Raw genomic sequence first — 24,605 nt, forward strand, 5'->3', positions numbered from 1 at the left:
ATTATTGGAAAGAGAAAACTCTCTTTCCATTTGCCTGGAAGCCAGGTGGGTATAAGCCTGGATCTGCTGGGGACCATGAATGGAGAAGACAGGTTTGGGCATGGAGCCAAGGCAAAGGCAAGCACAGCAGAGATGTAGAGCAATCATGTCTTAGGAGCTGTTTGAACCCTTGTAGCCATCTTCTCCTGAAGTTTTCCAGACCCTTTTCTGTTCATGAACATTTGAGCTTAAGAGAGTTTGAACTGGGTTTCTGTTCTTCTGAATAAAGATGTCCTGTGTGCTATTTCTCTTTTCTTGAGTCTCATTTTTTGGTAAGAGCCTACCACTGTGGCTCTGACTTCCGTAGATTTCCACCCTCCCTTCCCTATTTTATTATGTTAGTGTTATATCCTTGGTGTCTTTAACAAAACTGTTTTCCGTTACGGATTATGGATAGGAAGGAGGTATTCAGAGAGTGACTGTGCCCAGAGTGAGGTCTCCTATTGGAGAATTGGCTAGGAAACTGTTCCTGGAGTTTGAGATGTTCAGGAGTCCAGAGGACCCCATGGAAGGCAGGAAGGGAGTGGGGTCCTCTGTCCAAAGATAATAGTATGCAGAACTTCAGTTGAGGAGGATATCACCGGTGTTAACCCACACTGAGCCTGCCAATCTGGTATCCAGCTTAGGGTATGCCATTGATTGAAAATTTGAAAAATGGAAGAGTAGAGTATGCTTAGGAAGGAAGGAAGAATGATAGAAGCATTTAGCTAATTTTTCAGGGCAGAAATACTAGACTATAAAACAGCTCTTAAAAAATACATACATACATACATAACTCAATGAGATGATTGAGTTATTAAATAAATTAAATTTAGCATATTATGCTTAAGAAAGCACAGCATGCACAATATATTTTAGGACTATTTTTATCTATTCCAATGCTGCAAAATTTTCAAAAGATCTAGCATGGAGAGGAATAAGGTTTGGATATCCGGAAAATTTGCTTATATGCAACACCTCTTTTCCTCATGATGCCTGATAAGCAGAACACTACTACATTAGACGTTGTCCTGCCCGAACATGAGTTCTTTAAAAGCTCCCTTTGTAAGTATATTCTAAACAATACTAGGAGAGTATTTTTTACATTTTGAAAGTAAAAGTCACATCTAAATTGCAATATCATGGGCAAAAACAGAGATCCTTGGGATCACCAATAGTCCTGGGACCAAATGCTAATGGCCAGTGGTCAAGGTAATAGTGAGGTGTCCAGTACTAGTCACTAAAGCCTATGTCTTTACTCTCTTAGCCAAACAACCCCTTTCCCATTTAGGTCTTCTAAAGCTGTGTCCCCAGACTCCAGGAAAATGGGCCTCTGAGAAGTGTCAAGAGAGAGCAGAATGTCTCACCACATCCTCTGACACAGCTAGGTAAAGGGCCATTCACCCTATTTAAGAATAGGAAATTAAGAAACCCACACATCTAGTTAGAGGAAAAGGCCCAGCGAAGACTCAGAAATTCCTGGCTTGGACAAATAAACTCTCTGCCTCCCTTTAAGCCCTACTGCCAACCAAATGGTGACAGATTGAGGCCTTTAAAACATTTCAAGGCATACGACATAGCAACCAGCACCACCTAGTGGAAGAGGAGGATTAATCAACTCACAACTTTTCTTCAACACACTTGCAGGGTTGCTTTATTCACTCAGCAATCCACTTGTAAGAGCTGACTGCATCAAGCACTGTGCGGAACAAGTTGGAAAGTTAGAAGGAATAGAAATGGGTATGCCAAGAGCTGAAAACATCTGGCCTATGGAATGCTCCAGAAATATGTGTAGTGGGAACTGAAATGGTTTAACATCACCAGCCATCAATGGGATTTAAATTTATAAAATTAGGAGGCATATATTCTAAAGGGTCCAAGGAGAGTATTTCTTACATTTGAAAGTTAAAGCCATATTTAAAATGTAGTCTCATGGGCAAGAAGGGAGAAAGGGTTGAAGCATTTAGAGGAACACTGAAGGTTTGGCTCTACCCATTCTCCTCCCTCCAGTGGCCATTTGTATTCAGTCAGTAGAAGGGAGGCCCTGAGAATCTCTTGATGAACAGGTGATCAAAGTATACAGGAGCTAATCTGGAAACTTCCTGTTGAAAACTGCACTCCAGCCCTTAACACAGAATCAGAAAAACTGTGATTCCTGCCTGTAGCACCCTTAATTATGGTTAGCAAATTGAGAAAAATTTATAACTGGACTAACTGCAAACCACTCCTTGTTGCAGATGCCATTAGAATGGCCTGATTGATGTCTGAGTTTGAATTCCCAAGCATACATGTATAATTAGGACTCTTGAGTGCAAATGAGCAAAGCTCCAACTGGAACTAACTTAGTCCAGAAAGGAGTTTATTGGAAGGTTTCTGGGGATATTTTATGTAATCAAAGAAATAGTTGAACAACAAACTGGAAGTAGGAGAGGTGCCCCTGGACTTCAGGGACAGTGGAACCAGGGGCTGGAATGCATCATCCTTATCTCTGGTCTCTCTCTGGGTCAGTTTAGATTTTTCTCACAGTGAACCAGCTTCTCCTTTGTAGTGGGAAGCATGACTATTGATAATCATCCAAATCTCCTTTCTTATAGCTTCTGCCACCTGAGAGAGACTGACCTCCTTTCTTCAGCTCTGATTTTTTAAAATTCCACAGACGGACTGATTGGCCTTGCTGAAGTCACATGACTATAGATGCTGTGCTGATAATGCTTCAGATGCCCCTATAAATTATGACATTTTTGAATCACCACTTCAACTCCCATGAGACCTCACAGCAGCCAATTCCTCAAACCGGGAATCCTACTTCATTTTGGGATTCTCTTCTAAATGTCCTACAGATTCCTAACCTCCTAGAATTCAACAGGGATGGGTCACCTTACCAGGGGAAACCAAAATTGCCTATATGCCTGCATATCAGCTGTTGAAGGTCCACACCCATATTCATATGGGATAGCAAGATAGTTCAAAACATAAGAATGTTGATCCAGAGCTGAATCAGAATCATAATATTGCATGTTCATTGGGCTAAGAAGGCAGAAGTGTTTCAACGTGGGCTTTTTCCACGAGGGGAGCACCAAAGAAAGTGGCGCTGCATCCCTTAGTCATGTCTCAGGGTTTCAAAATCGTAGCCTACATATAACACAACTCTAATTTGAGCTTTTGTTCCAATTGCCTGGGAAGTAGAAACCCCTTTCCCCTCACACTGTAAGTCTTGTCACTTTTGTAATTGAATTAAGTCCAACTTGGGTCAAATAGCTCTTGAAAGTGACAAGTGGAAACAATGGATTCAATCTTCAAATGGTTGAATTAGTGTGTTCTTGTCCTAGTTTTCATCTAGTGTGGGTAACTGGCCCTGAAAATCAATCTAATATAAGATAGCATTCTAAATTGTGACTATGATTTGTCAGGGTGTAAAAAACTCTAGAGTAATATCAATTTTCTCCTTTTTATCCTATTCAGAGAAAGATTTCTCAGTCAGTAATTGCAGTGAACCCAGAAGAAGGGGTGATGATGAGAGGAGAGGACATCAATTAAGGAATGATACATAAAAGACCAAAATATGGGTAACTAATTTCACAATCATTGTGAATAGTTACTTTGTCCAAAAAATAATAAACTATGATATTTAAATGGCAGCTTATGCAAGAATTGAAAAAGTACTAATGCAAAGATTAAAGAGATTCCATCTTTGGTAGAAAAGATAATACCATTAAGCCAATAGGATGATGAAAATAACTAAAGGAAAACCAGGAGGATTATCAGCAGAAGGGGTCTTTGATGGGAAACAGGACAGGTTGCATCACAGGATGCCTGATGAAACCAAAAATTCATCAAAATAAAACTCAGTCTTGGGAAGGACTGGTAAAGGTAGATAAGATGAAGGGGTGGAATCATGGATTCAAGTATGGATTAGACTACTGAATAGGACAATACTTGTGATGGTTACAATTAAATGTTCCACTGCAAGCCCCAATTTTCTCCTGTAAAATAACTGTTTCTGCTACTTTAGAGCAGAATTTTCAATTCACTGGTTGGTGCTAAAACCATATTTCTGGTTCAAGATAAAAAGATCAGCAACCACAAAATAAAGTCAACTCTTTGAAGATGTAAATTCCCAAAACCTGCCACACTATTAAAGATGATGGAACTGGCCCCTTGGAGGCAACAGACATTCATGTTTTGACATAGAACATCCAGAAACTTCACCAGAATTTAGTATGTGCCTGGTGTGGTGAGGATTTTGTTTTTGAATAACTTTTTATGTGTCCCATACAAGGATGCTGAGCAGAATATTCAGTGAGGGCCTGAGAGGAGCTGGGTACTGGAAAGGCATCCAAAGGAAGTAGAAAAGAGAAATACAGTCTTAGGAGGGTAAACTAGGGATCATTGGCATCTGCATTATTGGAATTAAGTTCCAAATTGAAAATTTTTTATCATATATGTACTAGAAATAATTGTAGTAGGCTCTGGAGATTCAGGTATAAAAAGGCGCACCAGCACTTCCTCTGCCCTCTAAGACCCCAAGAGCTCTTAAGAAAAGTCAACTTATTTCACTCTTGTATTAGTCAGGGATCATTTGTTTGCAAGAAACAGAAATGCACTCATCTCCTAAGCAAAGACAATTCGTAGGATTAGAGTCTTGGAAATGGGAGGATCAACATCTCTCTCTCTTCCTGAGCCTACTTTTTTCTTTACAGAGTGACCTGTAATTGTTTTCCTGATATTTGAGTCTCAGCTTTTGATACTATAAGACTTTATAGTTGTAGCACCTGCTGCTGACATAGTCTCTTTGGGCCCAATTCCAAATCAATGAGAAAGAGACTCTCATGGACACAATTTACATCAGGTATAGATTCTTGCATTCAGCAAATATTTATTGAGCACCTAGTATGTGCTAGGCACTATTCAAGACCTTGGAGTTCCACAGTGGACAAGACAACATTCATAACCTCATGTGCTTACATTTAGGGTTGGGATGAGGTGGAGTGCAGCACAGACAATGAAGAGTGAATTTTAAAATAGAAGCTCAGGGATGATAAGTGTTATGAAGAAGAACAAATATGGGTAGGAAGTAGAGAATGAAAGGGAAGTGGTATTTTGAAAGCTGTTCTAACAAAACATCTCTGAAGAGGTAAGAGTTGAGCAGAGGCCCTAAGGAAGTGAGAGAGAAGGCCTTCAGAATATGTGGGGGAAGAGCATTCTGAGTTAAGGACCAGCAAGTACAGATGCCCTGAGATGGGCCCAGTAAGAAGATTCCTGAGGCTGAAGCACAACAAACAAGAGGAGGAGTGGCCCACAAAATAGCCCACAAAGAGGTCTGAGAGAGAAGCAGGGCACAGCCATATAGACTCGGGGAGCCATTAAAGTGGTTTGAGTGGGAGAGTGCCATGACCCAACTTCTATGTACAGTGATGGTTGGCCAGTGTCACCCAGTCAGTAAGTGACAGACCGAGGATTGAAGCACAAGGCAATCTGGCTCCAGAGCCCAAGCTCTTAACCACCACTTGACTCCCTCTCATGATGTTGACTCTCATAGTAAGGTTTTCATGAAAGTTTTCAGACAGCCTGAAGGTTCATCAATGCTTCCAAATACATTGGACTTGCACCCTGAAGACAGTGATAGAAAACATAGCAGTTGGAGCCTTTTTTATACCCAAAAGACACATACATGTTTGCTATGACAACTCCATTCACTTAATTCACTACTGAAAGGAATATCCTTGTTTCAGCTGCCAAATATCTGTAGTACAATTCAGAATAAGTCTTTCTCCATCCCCTAATATTCAGTCATCTTCACTGTCTTCCACAAACAGCATGCAGATTACCTTTTTTAAGCAAGAGGGAGTGAAAAGACACTTGACCAGGGTCATATTTAGCAAGGTAGTGATTGTGCTGGCAACAGCATTTCAGAAAGGATACGAGAAAATAATCTGCAAATGGTTGCCTTCTCTAAGGATACTCAGCTTTCAGGGATCTTCTCTGTAGAGAACATTAAGAAAGTTGGAACCTGATTTCTTTAAAATTGAGTAGTTTTCAACATTTATGTCCTTTGTTAAGGAATGAATGTGTTTACATGGTGCACACTCAGCATAAAAGACTGCATAGTGTAAAACACGGAGCACATAAGATACCAATCCTTTTCTTCAAATTATAGGACAACTTTGATGGATCAGTTCCAAGTGACCAGAGCCTTAAATTACTTAAATTGCTGCCCTGTGTCTATTTGTATGAGGAAGAGTCAGATAATGTGGCAACAGCTTTATTATAAATAACCTCATTCCTTGGTGCCAAATAATGGGTGACAGGGTGTCTCACACACACACAGATTCAGCCCAATCTACTTGTGGCAACAAGACTAAATGGTTAGAACTGATATATAATTGAGTTCATTTATTCACTCATTCATTCATTCATTTATTCAGTAAACATTGAGTACCTACTACATTTCAGGCACTGTTCTAGGCCATGGAGAAACAACTCTGGATATAATAAATGGAAACTTTTTCATGAAGCTTACATTCTAAGGTAAACATTCTACATTTAAAAAGTAAACAATATATTTGTAAAAGTAAAAAGTAAAAGTAAAAAATACATTCTAAAAGCAAACAAATATGTAACATATCAATTAGTGATAAGTGCTATGAGGAAAAAAGTAAAGCAGTACAAAGGTGATAGAGTGAGGGGAGAATGTGGAGTGATTTTTTTTTTAATCAAGGGTGGTCATAGGCAGGCTGTCTGATTAGGTGACATTTGAGCAGAGATCTGGTCAAGACTATGACATGATCAGAGAAAAGGTTACTTTTAAACACCATATTTTGCTAAGCCAAGGAAGAGGGATGGGCCATTTCAGGAATTGTGTCAACAAGATTTTTAAAGAAAACATTAAACTTTCAGTTAATTAGAAAATCCAGTTGGCCAGAATTCCTCCTAACCCTGTTTCCTAGGCATTGCAGTCGTATGGATGGCAACAATATATACATTTAAGCATTATTAATAATCTCTCCAGAGACATATGCTATGGTGGAAAAAGAACAATTTTCAAAATCATTGAAGAGACGGGACTGTGTAATTGGTGAGTTCTACTTAGAATCCCAGCTCTATCTCTTAGTGGTTTTGAGTCAATTGGTTAACCTACCCAGGTTTCACTTTATCTATGGAAAAATGAAAATAATGACTACTCTTTGGACTGGCTATGAGGATTAAATCAGTTGCTATATGTAAGATCTGGGCACCTAGGAAGTCCCTAAGAATATGTTAACCTTATTCCCCCAAGGTCCCTAGAGAATTATTATTCCATGAAGGGCGTCACAGAGCAATGCAATAAATGTAGAACTTTATTTTATTTCCCAGAAACAGCATTGTACATTTTAGGATGTCCAAGAAACCAGTGGTTTAAATGCACTTAAGATTTATTGAAATGATTATTCTACAACATTATCGGTGTCAGTCTCCCATCTGGACTACTTGTTTAAAGTCTTTTATTCCAGCTAAATATCAGGTCAACAGACAATAATGAGAATGAGTACCATGTCTGGAATTTAACATTGAGCCCTAAGACTGTAACAGCCAGTCAAGCATGCTAGGCATGTACTTGGATACAGCCTGTCATGGTCTGCAATATTAACATTTCCCCTGGTCCAATGGGGTGGGTCCAATGAGATGGGTACCCATGAGTTTCCATGTAACATTCATTACAACAATTTTGGAAACCCAGTGTGTGCTTCATTGAATTTTGCTAAAACATTATGAATGGGACCTTCTCAGTTCTATTTTAAACTCACTGTGTGTTATTCTTCCCTTTATTGCACATTTATAGCATTAGGATTAGAAGAAAATTCCTGTATCCTATCTAGTATTTAGTGCTCCATGTTGTGGTTTCTTTATTATATATGATCGGACTATTTTCTAATTTCTGTTAGTTATTTCAGGAGGCTAGTGGTGTGAGAGCTACAGGGTGCTCATTACTTTTTCCAAAATTATTTCAAGTTTTCCATGAACAATCTAGCAAATCAAGATTGAACCACTGTTGAACATCATCACCATGTTATCCATATCCTAAAACCTTTCTCCAGAGGTTCATAGTATTTTCACAGATGTGATGTCAGGCTTTCTCAAAATGGAAAGGTAAGATCTTGCCCCATTATAACCCCACTTTTAACATGGGGGTGAACTCTACTTGAGCTAGTATTAGGTACATACGTGGAATGAATCCCACTGATCCTGACATCTGAGAATTTTCTCTAAGCTGACAAGCCTTAGAAAGGAGTCAGCCAACCAGAATGCCTGATATTTTCTTCCTATTTCAGAGGCCCTTTTATGCTTACTAGCCCCGACCAAGTGGACTTGTCAGCTTTGATCCGCCAAAACCAAGTGTGAAGTCAGTGAGAACACTGAACCTAGTTATCAGATGGGCATTTTGATAGAGTGATAGTAATCAAATCTATATGAAGAAGTCTATCACTGAAATGAGTATCACTTTTAAATAATACTTTGTACCTCATTTTTTAAAAATTATTATTGTTTTTTAATGCTATTCTTATCTGCTTACATTCTTTTTATTTATGTATGTATGTATGTATGTATGGCTGTGTTGGGTCTTCGTTTCTGTGCGAGGGCTTTCTCTAGTTGTGGCAAGTGGGGGCCACTCTTCATCGCGGTGCGCGGGCCTCTCACTATCGCGGCCTCTCTTGCTGCGGAGCACAGGCTCTAGACGCGCAGGCTCAGTAATTGTGGCCCACGGGCCGAGTTGCTCCGCGGCATGTGGGATCCTCCCAGACCAGGGCTCAAACCCGCGTCCCCTGCACTGGCAGGCAGATTCTCAACCACTGCGCCACCAAGGAAGCCCTGTACCTCATTTTTAAAGTTTACACAGCACTTTCTAGGATATTAGCTTATATAATCTCTGCAAGTCAATGGGGAGTAAATTACCATCATCATTTTATAAATGAGAAAGTACAAAGCTTAAGAGGTTAAGCAGTTTGCTCAAGATTACACAGCTAGGAAATGTCAGCCAGAACTGGACTCCGTGTCCTCAGGATTCAAATTCCTTGCTCTCCTCCCTCCACTAAGGTCTTCCAATTCCTTTGCCCTATAGTTATATTTATTCATTAGTTCATTACATCAGCTACCTACTTTTCCTGTTCATGCTATTTTACCTTATTACTAGACTCCTGATTTTCAAGTAGCTGATGGGCCATGGGTCCTCAAAAAATTACTAAAGTCCAAAATTGACTCTATTGAAGAAGATGGGAAGAAGATTTGTAGAAATAAAAATTAGGTTAGAATACATGTAGTTCTGGGGCTTAATAGCAAAAGAAGACATTTAATTATATCTTAAACTCCTTTGTAAGGTTTACATTAAACCCTTCCTACTCTTTAAAACCTATCTTGGTGGACTTCCCTGGTGGTCCAGTGGCTAAGAATCCATGCTCCCAAGGCAGGGGGTCCAGGTTCGATCCCTGGTCAGGGAACTAGATCCGACATGCCGCAACTAAGAGTTTGCATGCCGCAACGAAGAGTTTGCATGCGGCAACTGAAGATCCCACATGCTGCAACTAAAGATCCCACATACCGCAACTAAAGATCTCTCATGCTGCAACGAAGATCCCACGTGCCGCAACTAAAAATCCCTCATGCTGCAATGAAGATCCTGCATGCCACAAGTAAGACCCAGCACAGCCAAATAAATAAATAAATATTTTTTAAAAATAAATAAATAAAATAAAAATAAAACCTATCCTGTTCATCCCGAACCATAGTGGGATCCTTCAACATTTACTGTCTAGGCCATTCACTTGTATTTCATGATGAATGCCTGTGTACCTATTATTATTATTATTGTCTAACAATTATTTAATTTTTCATATATGAATTGCCTCTCAACTAGAGGCTAAACTTATAGAAAGAAAGCAGGGGCCATGACTTAAACTTTTCTCAATTCCTTAGACTTAAGGTTGCCTATAAGGATAGTTCTAAAAAATGGGCCAGGGAAAATATATTGTTATAGCTATGATAATTGGCTAACATGACTCTGATTTTGTTGGGGGGGTCATGTGATCCAGAAATGCCAATGAGATATAAGTAGATTAGTTCTGGAAAAGCTTTTGTTCTCTTTTCAGATGGATAGGGAGAAAATAACTTGCTGACCCATCCCTCTCTTTCTTCCTGACCTGAATGTGGATATATAGCCTGGTCCTGTGGCTGCCACCATGTGACATGAGGCACAAAGCATTAGATTGGAAAGACAACAGCCAAAAATGGTAGGGCAGAAAAATAGAAAGAAAAATACTGTCTTTGATGACATCAATGAACAGCTACATCAGTACCAGCAGTCACCTCTCTCTAGTCTTCTTGCTAATGAGATATTACACGTCTGTATTGTTTAGGCCATTTTTTAACTTGGACTATATATTATTGTTTTATACTGCAGTTGAAACACGCATCTTTCTGAGAGCTTCCTAAGACACACACTGAGTTATGGTGAAAAATATATTCAAATTATATCCCCACATTAAATGCAAAATTAGATTTCATATGGTTGTTTCTTGTAGCACCTTTTAATATATACTTAGGATATAATATCAAACCCTAATTCAGTGAAAACAATTATATAACAGATATAGGGCCATGGGGTCTTTTTTTTTTTTTTTTTTTTTTTTCATGGGGTCTTAATAGTTTTTTGTTGTTGTTGTTGAGCTTTGAAGTCATATAAACAATAAATAATATTTTTTATTTCTTCTTCTAAGGAATTTTGACCCATCTAGGTTGCCATACAATTAATGGAGGACAAAACATAGTTCCCCTATTATATAATTTAAAGTTTCATAATAGAAGCAAATTACTGTACTATGGAAACTTCCCAAAATATTGCTATGGAGGAAAGAGGTTTTAGGGTCTGAATTTATCTACTTTACCAGTCTTCTTTGATTCCATTAATTAAATCACTGCTTAACTCTGTCTTTTTCTTGGGTAGATGAAGTTTGGAGAAGGTCATTTAATTGGGTATTAATCTATCAGACAAAACCAGCTGGCCCATTGCTGAATTAGAGAGAAAGGAAATACTGACTCAACCCATTTGAGAAGAGAGCAGCGTGGGCAGGGAGGGTCAACCTTACACATCTTTTATTGCGGAATAGTTTCAAATCTCTTGAGACTGGATGAGTGGGAGAGAATGGATTATGCTTCTGAAGTAGAAGCTATCTAGGAGAACAGGAAAACAACCCTTTAGTACAGGAAAGGAGTGAGAGCCTGCCTTCCACACAGGCCACCATTTGACCATTTTGGTATCTGTGCAGCAATTGGAGGTTTCTGAGCCTTAAGAATCAGCAGTCATTAATATAAAACTGGAACTAATCTTAGCCTTGGCATTTTGTCTTGAGAACAGAATTGGTCCTGCGATCCATAAGTGACTCATTGAGGAAATACTTGGGCATGCCGCACAACATGAGGGCAATATTTTAACAACACACAAACATGTATTACATGGGGAAGAATCATAAATGAAAGGAAAATAAATTAACGAGTCAAGAAACCAGAAGGAGGCTTACAGCAAGAGGCAGATACCATTACCCTGGAAGTGAAACACCAGCACTTTGGAAACAAAACATATGTGCTGGAATCATCAATGAACTTGAAATGAGTCTTAAGAAATACCCATACCAGTTTGCCTTCACTTCCTTTTGTGCTTACCACATGCCAAATTGTTGAATATAAAGTGTCCTAATGGATGTAAGAGCATTTTACAAATTAAATGCTCTGAAAATATAAGCCATTAACGTCATTATTGGGGAAGAGGAGACCACCATGTTACTTGGATTATGATGTCTAATAGCCAAATAGTTTTCCCAGAAGGAAGCAATGAAACTCTAAACAAAATTAAAAAAATTTTTTTTTCATTGTTTGGTCTTGAACTGGGTTATAGCTTGTTACCAATGAGAATCTCTTTTCACGGGCCTCCCTGGTGGTTCAGTGGTTAAGAATCCGCCTGCCAATGCAGGGAACACAGGTTCGATCCCTGGTCTGGGACGATCCCACATACCGCAGAGCAACTAAGCCTGTGCGCCACAACTACTGAGCCTGCGTTCTACAGCCCATAAGCCACAACTACTGAGCCCACGTGCTGCAACTACTGAAGGCTGCACACCTAGAGCCCGTGCTCTGCAACAAGAGAAGCCACCGCAATGAGAAGCCCACACACCACAATGAAGAGTAGCCCCCGCTTGCCACAACTAGAGAAAGCCCACACGCAGCAACGAAGACCCAACACAGCCCAAAATAAATAAATTAATTAATTAATTTAAAAAAAAGAATCTCTTTTCAACACCAAGAGTGTTAGAACTGTAGTAACCAGGAAGGAGAATGTATTTTTCTGCAATATTTCAGAGGAGCTGAAAGAATCTGAGCCACGACCCACAGCGCCTAGGCCAGGCTTGGCAAATAAGCAAAGTATTGCCTTTCTCCCTCTCATGCTCATGGAAGTCACTGATAATCAATCATGGCACTCTGCTGATCTCATCAGCAGCCTTAGAATTCTTGTCCACACAGCCTTCCAGGAAGCCACTATCAACTAGTCAGTAACATTGAGCTGAAAACCCAATTGCTGTCTTGGCCCTAGGCGGTTTAGAGTGATATTTTAGTTCTCCACCCAGCCTGTTGGTGGAGTGGCTCCACCTCTGTGGAGCACATCAAAAAGAGATGTCCATTTAAGGAATAATAATTATGTCAGTGATAACAAACATCAAGTGCAACAATAATGATAATAGTAAGATCTACCATTTAGTTATAGCCCTTACTGTGCTCCAGGAACTGGGTGCAGTGCTTTACATAGTATTATTAGCTCCATCTTACAGATGAGAGAACTGAGACAGAGTAAGTGAATAACTTGTCAGACTCATGGGATTTAAACCCTGTTCTCTTTGACTCCAGGGCCCATACTGTTAACCACATCATGAACAGAACCTGAGGTACAGCTGGGGACTTTATAACATGGTTCATTATCTGCATCCATATTAGAGCCTTCTGTGAAGTAGAGAAGGAATTCTCCCCCTCCTTTTCTTAAGGAAGCTGGTGGCTCTGGCCCCATCCTGAGAAGTTGATGTTTGCTGGAAGTTTACTGTTACTCTAGACAGTGCAGAGAGAAATCCAGTCATCTCAGACTTCAAAGTGTTTATTTAAACTCAGCAAAGTTCACACAGTTTATACAAAAAGGTTTTTGCAGGAAATTAAGATGTCATTTCTCTGTTTTCTCTGTTCTGCATGTACAGTCGTCCTCCACCCTACCCGACCCTAGGGCATGGCCAGTTATCACACAGGCGGAGCATGTACAGATCTCAGTCAGGGCAAAAGAGTCTTCAAACGCAGCGGGTAAACCAATCAGACTTTCTGGAGTTTCAAGAGCTATTTTAGTAAGCGTTCTCTTAGAAAATGAGAATTTTATACAGATGCTAGATAATAGTCCAGACTTGGTCACATCTGGGACACGACTCAAGTTTGGTCTTTCCGGAAGCATCATTATGGATATGGGAACACAGCCAGTAGGGGGAAAATAACACAGAGTTTTACAGTTTTCCAAGTCTTGCTGTGGCAAATAAAGGCAAAATTAAGACAACCAACTTGAAAGTGATAGATCTCGCTTTATCACTAAAACCCAACATCTTTAGGATTTCCCGCTGTTCGACAAAGATTACTCAAAGTGTGATAATGAAATAGTTCACAGAGAATATCTAATTATTGAATCATTCTCTTATTACTGAATTTTAGAAGGACCAAGTAAATTTTTTCTGCTGGAGCGGGCAAAATTGTTTTTAGTAACTTCTGTTTTTATTTGTGCTCTACTCCTTTCTCTGTGTTCCCCCACCTCTGTCCTGTACTGCCCCCCAACCCCCCGACCCCCAGCCCATGGATTCTTTGCTGCTTCTAATCTCTTTTTCTACCTCTCCATTAAAGTTCTCATCAAAATTTATCTTCCCTGAGTCCCTTCCCTTTAGGTCTTACTCTTTGCTAAAGGACCAACAGATTAAATCTAGCCAAAATATTGATCCAGATTTAATAACCTTGATATTTCTAGCAACATGTTAGGGCTTGTGGGGAAATGAATTGGGGTAGGGGGAAAGGGCTTTCTGATTCTCACCTAAAAACTAAATTATTTAGGCAGACAGCCCTCTGACTATGAATAGGGACAGCACCAATGCTGAATTGAGGTGCATTGAGGTCTTCCAAGCTGTCCCTTTCTAGCACTGAATTTCTTAAACACAAATGAAAAAAGAGATAAAAGATTCCCTACCTAAGCACACCCTGAACCACATCCCCCAACCATCCTACACCTCCAACTGGAAATGATGCACACAGCTAATAAGCTAGAGGCAAAGGTTACTACCAAACCCCCGCCAACCCCAAGTAGAGGGCGGCTTCCGTGTGTCTATGCTGCAGTGTGGAAAGCAGCAGTCCCCGTCGTGCAGGGGACATCTGTGACTAGTGGCAGTTGAGCCATTGAGAGGAACAATTACAAGGACCTGCTGACGTCAATACTTGGAAAAGAGCTCTGCCTGTTTTAAAAAGCTGCTGTCCATTGTATTAAGCAACATCACTTAAAGTAATTGAGGTGATCTATATGTATAATAAGAGCCAGAGTGCTTGTAATTTCTGCTTCTGCTTCACAAGTGCATGAATGCAGTGAGCTAACCAGAGTTGCTATGCTCAGAAAAATTATTACAGGAGAATTTTTCTCTGCTCCTCTCCCTCTCTACTTGTTGTTTCTAATCTTGGCTACTATTTCTTTTTTTAAATTTTTTAATTGTGTTCTTTTTTTTTGTCTGCGTCAGGTCTTAGTTGTGGCACGTGGGCTCAGTAGTTGTGGCGCACGGGCTTAGTTGCCCCGCGGCGTGTTGGATCTTAGTTCCCCGACCAGGGATCGAACCCGCGTCCCCTGCATTGGAAGGCAGATTCTTAACCATTGGACCACCAGGAGAGTCCCTTGACTACCATTTCTTGTCTTTGATTATATATATAAAATATTGATAAAGATCATCTCAGTCGAAATTTAAAATATTCATGTACATTTATTCAGGAAGTGATCAGTATGCAGCACAAATGAGAAGAGGACGGTGGGGTTTCGAGTAGAAGGAAGACTGTGTTTTATATCAAACAGACCTAAATTCAATTTTCTTCATTAATGAATGAACCAAATATGAACCCTAAGGATTTGTGTTCTTTGTGGAAAAACTAACATACTGGCCAGAGAACATACTTGTTGTGTACTGATTTAAACTCTTCACAGCACCAATGTTATTTCTATTACCAGTGGAGAAATCAAGTCTTAAGTGGTTAATACCTGTCGTTTCTTCAGCACCTACTATGTGCCAGGTGATGTATGAGTAAGTCCTGCTATTAATCTCATTTTATAGGTGAGGAAACAGGTTCCAAACTGGAAGGGTGGAGCCAGGATTCAAATGCACGCATGTTGAGTCCACATCCAAATGCTCTTACCCACTAAACTTAGGTACTTTGTAGTGCAGTTATAAAGCTCTTATGCAGTTCAAGCGACTGACCTATCTTCAAATCCCATTGTTGTCTTTTATTAAATGTGTGACCTTTTGTCAAGTTACTTAATCACTCACTTCCAAAAAATTTTTTACACTCGTGTGATATTGTTTCAGTTCTGTCTGCCTTGTGTTTCATAATTTTTATGAGTAGTGTTTCTTCATTTATATCTGAAATGCCAAGTGTACATTTTTGTTCTATTTTCTTTATTTTTTACATTAGCATCCAGTAAAATTGACTTTTTTGATGTATGCATTCTATGCATTTTAACACACATATAGATTCCTGTAACCTTCATCACAAACAGTTACAGAATAGGTCCATCACCATCAAAATTCCCTATGCTGCCACCTTTTTAGTCACAGCCTCCTCCTAACCCTATCCCCTGGCCAGCATCGATCTTTTCTCCACCATCTTTGTTTTTTCTTTTCTAGAATGTCATATAATAGGAGTCATACAGTAAGTATGACTAGTTTGAGACTAGTTTCTTTCACTCAGCATAATGTCTTTAATATTCACCCATGTTGTTGCATGTATCACTAATTCATTCCTTTTTATTACTGGGCAATATTTCATTATACCACAATTTGTTTATCCATTGACATGTTAAAGGACATTTGGGTTGTTTCCAGTTTTTGGCAATTATGAATAGAGCTGCTATAAATGTTCATGTACAAATTTTTATTTGAACATAATTTTCATTTCTCTAGGAGTGCAACTGCTGGTTTGTAAGTTAAGTATATGTTTAACATTATAAAAAACTACCAAGCTGTTTTTCATAGCAGTTGTACCATTTTTTTTTCACTCCCACCTGCAATATACGACAGTTCCGGTTGTTCTGCAATCTTATCAGCACTTGGTATTCTCAATTTTTTTTTTTTATTTTAGTTAATCTGACAGGTGTGGTGGTATCTCATCATGGTTTTCACTTCCATTTCCATAACAGTTAATGGTGTTGGGCATCTTTTCCTGTTTTATATGCCATCTGTATATCATCTTTGGTGAAATATAGTTCAAGTCCTTCACATATTTTTTAATTGGGTATTTAATTACTGTTGAGTTTTGAGAGTTGTTTATATATTCTGGGTATACAAGTCCTTTGTCATATATGTGACTTGCAAATATTTCTCCCAGCATATAGCTTGGCTTTTCCTTCTCTTAACAGTGTGTTTTACAGAGCAAAAGTTTTTAATGTTGATGAAGTTTGTCTTATTCTTTTTTTTTTCTTTTTGTGGGTCATGCTTTTTGTGTCATATCTAAGAATGTTTTGCCTAACTCCAGATCATGAAGATCGTCTGTGTTTTCTTTTAAAAGTTTTATAGTTTTATATTTTACACTTAAGCTTATCTATCATCCATTTTGGATATTTTTATTTGTATTGTGCCATGAGGTTTATGTCAGGGTTCATTTTTTTGTTTGTTTTTTGTTTTTGTTTTTGCTTATGGGTATCCAATTGTTCCATCATCGTTTGTTGAGAAAACTGTCTTTTCTCTATTGCATTTTCACTTTGGTCAAATATCAATTGACTGTCATTCTGTGCATCTTTTTCTGAACTCTCTGTTGTGTTCCACTGATTTATGTGTATATCCCTTCAGCAATACCACTCATTTTAATTACTGTAGCTTTATAGTAAGTCTTAAAAACAGGAAGTATGAGTCCTCCAACTTTGTTCTTCTTTTTCAAAATTGTTTGGGCTAATCTAGTTCCTTTCCTTTTCCATATAAATATTAGAATCATCTTTTCTGTGTTTACCAAGAAAAAAAAAATCCAGCTGGGATTGCATTAAATCTATAGATCAATTTGGGAAGAATTAACATCTTAACTCTACTGGAGTCTTCCAATCCATTGAGAACAATCCAAGAGATTCAAGAGAACACAGTATGTCTCTCTCTTTTATTTAGGTCTTCTTTGATTTCTTTCATCAGCATTTTGTTGATTTAAGCCTGCACATGATTTTAATTTTTATTGTTTAATTTTATTTATTTATTTGGCTGCACCATGTGGCTTTTGGGATCTTAGTTCCCTGACCAGGGATCAAACCCAGGGCCCTGGCAGTGAAAGTGTCTAGTCCTAACTGCTGGACAGCCAGAGAATTCCCCTGCACATGATTTTTAGATTTATACCTAAGTATTTCATTTTTTTTGAGCTATATAAATTGTTATTGTTTTGTTTATTTCTGCTTCAATTTGTTCATTGTTGGCATATATAAATATTACTGATGTTGACTTTCTATCCTGCAATCTTGATAAACTCAGCTGTAGAAACTTTCATATAGATTCTATGGGATTTTCTATATAGGTAATTTTCTATATAGACAATGTCATCTGTGCATAGGGATGTTTTAGGGAAGGTTGTTTTACTTCTTCCTGTTCAAACCATATGTCCTTTATTTGTTTTTCTTTTTTGTTTTGCATTGTCTGGATCCTCCAGTATAATGATGAATAAGATTGGTGAGAGTAAAATCCTTGCTTTGTTCCCAGTTTGGAGGGATAGGATTTATTTTCTCACCACTGAGTATACTGTTGTCTTAGGATTTTTGTAGATGCCCTTGATGACGCTAAGGAAGTTTCCTTCTGTTTGTAGTTTGCTGAATGTTTTTATCATAAACTGATGTTAAGTTTTGGGAAGTGTTTTTTTCTGCATCAACTGATATGATAATGTGTCTTTTATCTTCTTTGATCTATTACAGTGATTTATTTTATTTAAATTAATTTTTTTAATTGTGGTAAAATATACATAACACAAAACTTAACATCTTAACCATTTTTAAATGTGCAGTTCAGTGTCCTTAGGTATATTCACATTGTTGTGCAACCAGCACCACCATCAATCTCAAGAATTTTTTTCATCTTTGCAACACATTTATTTTTATACTCCCACTTTACCAACGCTTCCTGTCTCCCAGAGCTTCAATCCATTTACCCTTTCTCATCATCCATCACCCGCTTTGTATCTATAATCTATTGCTATGTAACAAGCCATTTATTGAGCTCACAATTCTGGTAGATGATTCTTCTGGTCTAGATCTGGACTCAGATGATATAAGCTAGGCTTGGTCCTGAGCTTGCAGTCAATTGATCAGTTGATTGGGGTTTGGCTGGTCTTTGATGGCCTCATTCACATGTCTAGCAGTAGGCTAGGTAGATGGCAGATGTGACAAGAGTGAGTGGGTCTAGTGATTTTCATTCTACCAGTAGAATACTCAAAGCTTACTCATATATTGATGATGGCAGGATCCTAAGAGTACTGAGAGGTCAAGCCCCAATGCTTAAATGCTTTTCAAGCCTCTATTTGTGTCACATTTCTAATATCCCATTAACCAAAGCAAGCCAAATGGCCAGAATCAGTGTAGGAGAGAACTTTTTTTTCCCAGCTTTATTGAGGTGTAACAAAGAAAATTGGTAAGAGGTAACAAAGAAAAGTGGTAAGACGTACAATGTGATGATTTGATGTATGTATACTTTGTGAAATGATTGCTACAATCAAGTTACTACATCCATCACCTCACATAGTTGCCATTTTTGTGTATGTGAATCTACTCTCAGCAAATTTCAAGTATACAAGACAGCATTGTTAACTATAGTCACCATGTTATACGTTAGATCCCCAGAATACTCGTAGGTGAAAGTCTGTACTCTGTAACCAACATATCCTCATTTTCCCCACACCACCCCTGCTCCCCACTGCCCCTGGCAACCACCATTCTACTCTCTTTTTCTATGAGTTCAACATTTTTAGGTTCCACATGTAAATGATACCATACAGTATTTGTCTTTCTCTGTCTGGCTTATTTCATTTGTCATAAAGCCCTCCAGGTTCATCCATGTTGTCACAAATGGCAAGATTTCCTTCCTTTTCTTACAGCTGAATAATATTCTATAGTATATATGTATGCCACAATTTCTTTATGCATTAATCCATCAGTGGACGCTTAGGTTGTTTCCATATCTTGTCCTTTGTGAATAATGCAATGAACATGGGTGTACAGATATCTCTTACGAGATACTGATTTTGTTTCCTTTGTATATATACCCAGAAGTGAGATTGCTAAGATCATATGGTAGGTATTTTAAAAAATTTTTTTGAGGAACTTCTAAACTGTTTTCCATAGTGTCTGTACCAATTTACATTCCCAGCAACAGTGTGCAAGGCTTACCTTTTCTCCACATCCTCACCACCATTTGTTATCTCTTGTTTTTTATTTTTGTTTTTTGACGTTAGCCATTCTAACAGATGCGAGGTGATATCATTGTGGTTTTGATTAGCACTTCCCTAATGATTAATGATGTTGAGCATTTTTTCATGTGTATTCAGGTCATTTACCCATTTTCAAATCAAATTATTATAATTTTGTGTGTGTGTGTGCATGCTTTTGAGTTGTATGAGTTATATATTTTGGATACTAATCACTTATCAGATATATGGTTTGCAAATATTTTCTCCCATTCTGTAGGTTGCCTTTTCATTTTGTTGATTTTTTTCTTTTGCCGTTCAGAAGCTTTTTAGTTTGATGTAGCCCCACTTATTTATTTTTGCTTTCGATGCTTGTGTTTTTGGTGTCATACCCAGAAAATCATTGCCAAAACCTATGTCAAGAATATTTTCCCCTATGTTCTCTTCTAAGAGATTTTTGGTTTCAGGTCTTACATTTAAGTCTTTAATCTAGTTTGAGTTAATTTTTGTGAGTGATGTAAGATAAGAGTCCAATCTCATTCTTTTGCAGGTGAATATCCAATTCCCAAACACTGTTTGTGGAAGAGACTATCCTTCTTCCATTGAGTATTCTTGGCTCCCTTGTCAAATATTTGTTAACCATTTTTGTGTGAGTACATTTCTGGGATCTCAGTTCTGTTCCATTGGCCTCAGTTTCTGTTTTTATGCCAATACCACACTGTCTTGCTTACTATAGCTTTGTAATGCAGTTTAAAATCAGAGAGTGTGATTCTTTTAGCTCTGTTTTTCTTTCTAAGATTTCTCTGGCTATTTTGAGACTTTTGGGGTTCCATATGAATTTTAGGATTGTTTTTTCCATTTTTGTGAAAAATGCCATTGGAATTTTGATAGGGATTGCTTTGAATCTGTAGAATGCTTTGGGTAATATGGACATTTTAACAATATTAATTTTTCCAATCCATGAACACAAGGTATCCTTCCATTTATTTGTGCAATCTTCAGTTTCTTTCATCAATATCTTACAATGTTAAGTATACAGATCTTTCACATCCTTGGATAAATTTATTCCTAAGTAGTCTATTGTTTTTGATGCTATTATAAATGAGATTGATTTCTTAATTTCTTTTTCAGATATTTCAGTTAGTATATAGAAATGCAACTGATTTTTTATATGTTTTTATATGTTTTATATGACTTTTTATCTTGCAACCTTACTGAATTCTTTGTAAGTATTGTCTTTTACCAGATTTAGAATGTTTTCGGTCTTCTAATAATGAATGTTTTATTCCTTCAAGTAACTTTTCTGCTCCATGCTCTTTTTTCTCTATTTCTGAGACTCTGATGATACAACATTGATGTTAGAGGTTTTGGTATTTCCCACAGTTCATTGAAGTTCTGTTCGTTTTTTTAAAGTCTTTTTCCTATCTGTTGTTGATACTGCATAATTTACATTGATCTATTTTTCCTCTGTCACTTCTGTTCTGCTATTGAGCCCACCTAGTCAATTTTTTAGTTTGGACATTTTATTTTTCAAATAACCTAAGTATCCATTGATAGATGAATGAATAAAGAAGAATGTATGTATGTGTATATATGTGTATATATATATACACATACATACACAATGGAATACTACTCAGTCATAAAAAGAATGAAATCTAGCCATTTGTGACAACATGGATGGACTCAGAGGCTTGTATACTAAGTGTAATAAGTCAGACAGAGAAAGACAATACAATATGATTTCATTTATATGTGGAACCTAAAAAACAAAAACAAAAACAAAAGAACAAGCAAAACAAAACTCATAGATACAGAGAACAGAATGGTGGTTGCCAGAGGGAAGGGGGTAGAGGGATGAGCAAAATGGATGAAGGGGGCTAAAAGGTACAAACTTCCAGTTATAAAATAAATAAGTCATGGTGATGCAATGCACAGCATGCTAACTATATTCAATAATATTGTAGTGCATATTTGAAAGTTGCCAGGAGAGAAAATTTGTCATCACATTATGCTGTACCCCTGAAACTAATATAATATGTCAATTATACCGGAATAAATAAAATACCCATTTGGTTCTCCTTTTATATTTTCCATTGCTTTGCTGAGATATTCTGTCTTTCCATTTGTTTCAAGAGCATTTACCCTTCTTGCAGATTATTCCAATATCTGCGTCATCTCAGTTTTGGCTCCTGTTTATTGTGCTTTCCTTGATAGTTAAAATTTCCCTGGGTTTTGTGATTGTCCCTTTGTTTTTGTTTTTTGTTTGTATACTAAATAACTCTGGATTGAATCCTAGACATTTAGAATATTACGTTATGAGATCCTGAGTCTTGTTTAAATTCTGAGGAAAATGACTTTCTTTTTTGTTCTAGCAGGTAATTGTTCAGGTTACATTCAAGCCACAGGTTCTGACTTGCCTTCTATGGACAAGTCCAATATCAGTTTCTCCAATATCAGTTCAGTTTCAAGGTGTTTTCAGTGTTATTCAGATTAGCCCCACAGAGGTACTACTCAGTGGCCAATCTGGGATCTGGGAGGCATTCTATCCTGTCGCCCAACCCTCTAATCCTATGTATGCTCAGATCTATATATGTGCACATCAAAGGTAGGCGCAGCATTCACAAACTGTGTTATGGGATTACTCATTTGATTTCCCACTTCTCCATGATCTCACCCATATGTTTCAACTCCCTGGGGCTTCCAGCCAGAAACTTGAATCTTTATTTTTTCCACTCTGCAGGACACTTCTTGTGACTAGCACCAAGCTGTAGAGGGACAGAGAGGGAGAAAACACTGCTGCTCCTTTATTGCCTGAGGTTTGGGGTAGGAGAAAATGGGGGCAGAAACCAGAGTGTTCCCCCACTGTCTCTGACCCATGGTGTCTCCCTTTCCCTGCCTCTTGAAGCAGAAATCTAGAGCTGCTTTTGGATCTCTTTAAGACAGCAGACAGTGCACATTTCAGATTTTGGGCTGCCTTTTGAGTCCAGGCTGGGTGATACTGGAGGAAAAAACTGGTAAATTAATCAGCATTTCGGTTCAACTTCAAATTCAAGGTCTTATACTTCAATCTGCATGCTGCCATTTATTTTTTAGAGACTTCACATAGCTGTTTCATGCAATCAGTGCAGAATTTACAGTTGCATTCATTAGAAGAGATGGGGTAGAGTGTGCTTATTCCATTTTTCTTAGAACCAGAACCCTAAGTCTTTAAATTAGTTTTCAAATATGCTGTTATTTTTATTTCATCTGGAGTGATTTTATGACCCAATTGTTGATTTCAGTGGCTGGCCTTCATTTTCTCATAGGCTGTGAAGGAAAATAGTCTTGGTATCAATTCTTCCACTTACGGTATGACCTAGGTAAGTTACTTATTTAGGCTCTCTGTATCAGTGCTCTTATCTGTAAGTTAGGTCAGAGGTAGCAAGTAATAATTAGTTAGAAAGCTATTGTAGTAGTCCTGGAAAGAAGTAATGGTGGCTCAGACCAGAGTAGTAGTAATGTTAGTATGAAAAGCCTCTTTGGCTTTCCTCCATCCCATATTTATAATCTATCCATCTTGATGTTCAAGATGAACAAGAAGATGTGGTCAAAACGAAGAAAAAAAAAAAAAAAGAACTACTCTTTCAGTTCTTTTTTCCTGCTACCTCGAAACCAACCTTGTTCTATGTTAAATTTTAGTATGAGGAACTGGGTTTGTTTACTCTAGAGAAGAAAAACCTTAAGTGTGGGGCAGAAGGGGGCTAGGGACAGTAGAGTTGTCTTCAAATAGCTAAAGAAACGCTGTCTCAGAGAAGAAACACTAAATGCATGATAAGCAAACAGCAGGCACAAATAGAACTAAAGGAGACCCATTAGGAGGAGTCAGTTTAGCTTAATACCAGGATGGAACTTTATAATTATTAAAGCTGTCTAAACATGGAATGGGCAGTTTCAAGCATGGGAGAGTGTTAGTTGCTGGAGGCGTCCAATCAGATGACTTTTCACATTCCTTCCAGGCTTAAGAATTGTCATCAGCTCTCCATTTAATGGGTATGGGTACTTATTATGCTCAAGGTTCAGAGTTAGGGGGAACAAAGACAAGAAACTTGTGAAAGATGATGCTTTTGATAATAGATAAATTTTGGTATTTCTACCCCCTTATACTAGGTTTGTCTTCTTCATTTTTTGTTTGCTCAAACAGATTTGTGGAAGCAGCCTAAGTCAGTGACAGCCATTTTGCCTGAGAATTGATTCTACTCTGTCCTTCCATCCTCAAGTTTCTTAAAGTATAATTTGTTAAGTACTTACAAAAGTATGAGGCCCTGGGCTAAGTACTCTAGATGCATTATCTCATTAAATTTTCACAACAGTATTTTGAGAAACCTATTATCATTATTATCATTTTGCAAATAAGAAAACAAGGCTTGAAGATATACTGACTTGCATGAGTTTACATAACTAGTATAGTAGGCAGAATAATGGTCCCTCAAAGTTGTCCATGTTCTAATCTCTGCAAGCTGTGAATATGTTACCTTACACAGCAAAGGGACTTTGCAGATGTAATTAAGTTAAAGATCTTGAGATGGAAGTATTACCCTAGATTATCCAGACAGGTCCAATGTAATCACCTCAGCCCTTGTAATAAGAATATAGGAAGGTCAGAGTCAGAGAAGGAGATGTAATTGCAGAAGCAGAGTCAGAGAGAGATTTAAAGATGCTGTATTGCTAGCTTTGAAGATGAAGGAAGAGGCCATGGTCCAAGTAATAAACAGGTCTCTAGAAGTTGCAAAAGGCAAGAAAATAGATACTTTCTTAAATGTCCAGAAGGAATGCAACCCTGCCAACACCTAATTGCAGCCCATTAAGACCCATTTTGGACTTCCCACCTCCAG

General features: G+C 38.1%; 1 protein-coding gene across 2 annotated transcripts in view; it reads left to right on the forward strand.

Annotated features, from left to right (window-relative positions):
• LOC309635807 (uncharacterized protein) overlaps window positions 1-24,605 on the forward strand; it is a 447,043-nt gene that overhangs the window by 238,601 nt on the left and 183,837 nt on the right. The window lies entirely within an intron of this gene.

This window comes from Balaenoptera borealis (genome assembly GCF_965194805.1).
Source record: "Balaenoptera borealis genome assembly, chromosome: 10".
Classification (NCBI taxonomy): Eukaryota; Metazoa; Chordata; class Mammalia; order Artiodactyla; family Balaenopteridae; genus Balaenoptera; species Balaenoptera borealis.